The 4,939-nt window shown below is 34.5% G+C and overlaps 1 protein-coding gene across 1 annotated transcript in view; it reads right to left on the bottom strand.

Moving 5' to 3' along the window:
* LOC108975749 overlaps nucleotides 1-4,939 on the bottom strand; it is a 14,407-nt gene that overhangs the window by 8,505 nt on the left and 963 nt on the right. The gene's annotated exons all lie outside the window — the stretch shown is intronic.

Genomic DNA, 4,939 nt, shown 5'->3' on the forward strand with positions numbered 1-4,939 from the left:
ATTTTCCAAATATAATTTAATTATTAATTTTCGCACTTCTAAATGTATTTCTTTACCACGACCCATTGCAACCAACTAAGTCACACTTTTAAGATAAAATGAAAATAAAACGCATATTAAACTTACCATTTCAATATTATAATTGTTTACAATCAACAATTATGTCAATGCAACAACTTTGTACCGTTCAGTGAATATAAACAAATTAGGCTGTACTGTGTGTATGTAAACTTTCTTGATGCGTTTTTTGGAGTTTTCGGGATTAAGATAATGCATCACAATGCACGAATGTTTATTTATCTATTTAGCAAAAAAAAATCAGTCGAATCAGACTAGAAAATGTATGTGSGAACATGTTTTAGTTAAGAATAAAGGGTGTATGTAAACTTTATTGGTCCACTGTATATGGAAAAGTGTTCACATATTCAATTTTAATTTGAAAATAGTTTTTTTTTATAGTTTTTTTTATAGTTCATAAAGAAAAAAGAAACACTCGAAAGTACAAACAAAGAAAACGCTGTGAAAAGCTGAAAAATACTTCACTATTGCTTTTTAAGGTGTGGCAAAGCTGGTTTTCCTCGTAAATATAAAAACTCTAAACTTTTCAACCATAAATTTGATAAGTGATTTTTAAATTACTAAATTTAGCTCAAAAATTACAAAATAAATGTGAAATGTGAAGTTATTTCAATGCTTAGAGCGTATACTTAAATATACAGAGTAAAAGACGTGAAAAATTTTAGTGAAACATATGTGTTCTTAGTGCAAATTTTTGAACTTTTAAACGTGAATATTTAAAAAAATATTAGTTATTATACCCTGAACAGGGTATATTAAGTTTGTCACGATGTTTGTAACATCCAGAAGGAAGCGTCGGAGACCCTATAAAGTATATATATGAATGATCAGTATGTTGAACTGAGTCAATTTACTCATGTCCGTCCGTGCGTCCGTCCGTCTGTATATATACGAACTAGTCCCTCAGTTTTTAAGTTATCCTTTTGAAATTTGCAAACGTCATTTTCCCTTCGAGAAGCTGCTCATTTGTCGAAGCGGCCAATATCGGACTACTATAACATATAGCTGCTATATAAACTGAACGATCGGAATCAAGTTCTTGTATGGAAAACTTTCACATTTAAATATGTATCTTCACCAAATTTGGTGTAGACGATTTTCTAAGGCAACAATGTAGTTTCCGAGACATTGTTCAGATCGGTTAACTATAGCATATAGCTACCATACAAACTGAGCGATCGGAGTAAAGGGCAAACTTTCGCATTTGACGTGGTATCTTTACGAAATTTGACATGGATTACTGCTTACGGTAATTACATAATATCCGAAAAAAATTTGTAAGATACAATACAATAGTTGAAGAAATTTTGAAGGTCAGACAACAAAACCTGCCATACAAACAGAAAAATTAAAATCAAGTTCATATATGGGCAACTTTGGCTAAATATCATTACAAAATTTGACATGAATTACTTTTTTCATTAAATAGCAAATCAATTTTATCCGCAATGTAATATAGNTGGCTTCCAGACAGAATGTCGTCTACATACGTTTGTGTTTTCAACACTTGTGTTGCCAGAGGAAATTCTGACTTTGTGTCTTCTGCCGCTTCGTGGAGTGTACGAATGGCGAAGTATGGGGCACAGTTTACGCCAAAGGTAACTGTATTTAATTTAAAGTCGCGCAGTGGACTATTGGGAGATTTTCGGAAAATAATTCGCTGAAATCTTGATCACCTTTACGTACGACTATTTATCGATGCATTTTCTTCAGGTCCCCATTGAAAACGCATTTGTATATACGCCAATTTAGTATGAGGAGCATTAAACCTGKCTGAAGCGTGGGTAYCKTAAATAAAACGTCATTTAGGGAATTCCCCGAACTTGAGGATTTTGATGCATTGAAGAAAACTCTTACCTTCGTGGTTCTTTTATCTGGCTTTATTACTGCATTATGTGGCAGGTAAAATGAATAGTATTTACCTTTTATAATTTTTTCCCCAGGGCTGACTTCCTCCATGTGGTCTAAATGGAGGTATTCTTCTAAAACCCTATCGTATTCTGGTTTTAGCTCGCCTTTTTTAAGTAGGTTTTTTTCCATACTTAAAAACTGTTGGATAGCAGAGGTACGAGAGTGGCCTAAGGCGAGTGTGTTGGAAATTCTGGTTTTAGTGGTAGTCGTACGACGTACCGGCCATTATCTAATCGAGTAGTTGTGGATTTGTAAAAATCCTCACAGTATCGATCTTCTGGTGTTGTGATTGATATGGGGGGAAGTTCTACTAACTCCCAAAATTTCTTCAGTTGAGTATAGAGGTACTCATTTGAGATTTGCTCAACTTGAGTTGTCATTGTTGTGACTGGTGCCGCAACTAGTCCGCTTAGGACCCATCCGAAAATGGTATTTTGCGCCAGAAGTGTTTTTGTAATTTTCTCAACATCTTCGAGAATAATTTGTGGTATGAGATCGCTACCTAATAGAATGTCTATTTGAGCGGGAGTGTTGGAGTTCAGGTCTGCTAACTTAAGATAAGATACCTTTTGAAAATGCTTGCTATTTATATGATAGCTTGGAAGCATGTTTGTTAGTTACGGTAAGACAATAGCTTCTGCTTGTATTCTTATATCCGCTTGGGGGGAAAATAGGGTAATGGGGCAAATTTTGTTTGAATTTTGTACTACTCTTCCGCCCATCTCCGTAATTTTAAAATTAGCCCCTTTTGTTGGCAGTTGTAGCCTACTTTGTGCCGTAGACGCTATAAATGATCGTTGAGATCCTTGGTCTATTAAGGCCCTCAGTTTAAACAGTTCTCCTCGGTGCTCGATTTGAGCTTATGCCCTCCTTTACACAGTTCGCATGACGTATGTTTATTTTTTCGGATGTGACCGCTTGTGTTTTGAAAAAAACTACGATTTAAGTTGTTGTTGTTGCTCGCTTGGGGTCTGATGAAGCTTCGATTTAGGTCGGGTTGAACGGGTTTAGTTCTGACCATTTTTTTATCTACCCTTTCCGCAATTTCGTATTGGGTAGTTAAGAAATCGTTCATTTGTTGCCACGTTGGGCACTTTCTTCGTGATGAGAGCGATTGCTCCCATAGAAGTAACGACTTTTCTGGTAATGCGTCGGTGCAAATGTTTACCAGAATTGGATCCCAATTGACTGTGGGAATTGGAATTTTATAAATTCTTCACTTGTTTCTTTCAGAATTTTTGGTAAATTCATTAATATTGTGACTTGTTTGTCGACTAATATTCTTTCGTTCTCGTAACGAGCTTTTAGAGCTTCCCAAGCGTAATTGAAATTTTCGTCATTGAGAGTGAACTGTTTGACTATTACCCCTGCTTGACCTTTTGTTTTGTATCGGAGGTAATACAATTTTTGCTCTTGTGATAATTTTGGATGGTTTATGTACACGGCTGTAAACATGTCCCGGGAAGACGGTCATTGTTCATAACCACCATGAAAAATTTCAGTGTCACATGCGGGCACTTTAAGGTGAAAGCCTGATCTCGCCTCTTGGCTTTGAATTTGTGGCAGCTCTACTCTCGGTTGTGGAAGCAGCCGAGGGTTTAAAATTTTCCGGTAGGTCTGATTCGTCAGATTCTAGAATGGCATCATACGCAGCTTGGAGACGTGTCCAGAAATTGCTTAGATTTTCTTTTTTTTATTTCTAATACCGATTCAGAATTGTCTTTAATCGGTGAAGGTGAAAATCCAGTGCAGTATCGAATTAGACTGTCACTCTCAGCAATAAATTTGGTATATGAAATATCTTTAAGTTTTTTTTTGCTTTGTAGGACCTTGCTTTGAGCGTGTAGCATCAGCAGGTGTACATGGGCTCTTTTCTTCTGAAATCACTTTTTGTACTTTTAAATATTGTATTGATTTAGATTCCTTAGAATGTCCGTTCATTTAGATAATATGATAAAATTGAAAATATGAGAGAAAAGAAATTCTCTCAGTGTACTTCTGATAATAATAAGTACGCGTGAAATCTTTAAGATAAAAAGTTTTTAATTTTGTTGTATGTGTGTGTAATGTGTCAAATAACGAACGCGTATTTGGTTTTCCTTATACCGGTGCTTATGTATTTAGCTGCTAGTTTGTTGTTGTTTTTGTTTTTGTTTTTGTTTTTTATTTTATTTAATGTTTCGTACTCGTTAGTAAACAAAAAAGGTTGATGACCTTTGTATATGAGTTTGCACAATATGTGCGTGTTTATGTGCTAAGATGCTAAAAATTGTTTGCAATCCTGCTTGCATGTGCTTTAACAAGAACACGGGGTATTGCTGGACAGATGCCGATTTGGTCTTTGAATATAAGTATGYGTGTGTGAACACTTGAAACTTCCAATACGTATGTATGATCTTTCTTTCTACCAACTGTTAAAATTKTTTGTTTTATTTTGGCCGTAAATTTCTTTTTTTAATTAGCAAATTTTAAATTTTTTAATAAATTGAAATTTCGCTTTTACCGCTTTATTTTTTCARAATTTTGTAAAGTTTGTGAAATTTATACCCGATGTACGTTGTATATACCGGCATAGACAAACCGGCGGGAATAGAAAATCGATGAAGTAAAGGTATGCACTTTTTGTAAAATTTTAGTAATGCTGTTTATACATACATGTCGCATTAATTTTGTTTCTCACTTTGTTTCGGTATGTAATAGGTATGTACATATGAAAGTGGTGATTATTGGCATTTTTGTATTTTTGGTTTTGTTATTTTTCTTTTCTCTTTTTAAATTTCGTAATTGCCCTAGCTTACTTTTTGCGCAATCCTGCTTATACTGTTTTGAGTATAAGGGGTATTGCCGGAAAATTTTGTGAAGTGAATACTTGAAATTTTTTTTTATTTTTTTATTTTTAATGTTGTGTGTTTATTCCTTTTATCAGATATGTATATGCCAGTATATATGT

This window comes from Bactrocera latifrons, unplaced genomic scaffold, assembly GCF_001853355.1.
Source record: "Bactrocera latifrons isolate USDA-ARS-PBARC rearing strain unplaced genomic scaffold, ASM185335v1 scaffold_696, whole genome shotgun sequence".
NCBI lineage: Eukaryota > Metazoa > Arthropoda > Insecta > Diptera > Tephritidae > Bactrocera > Bactrocera latifrons.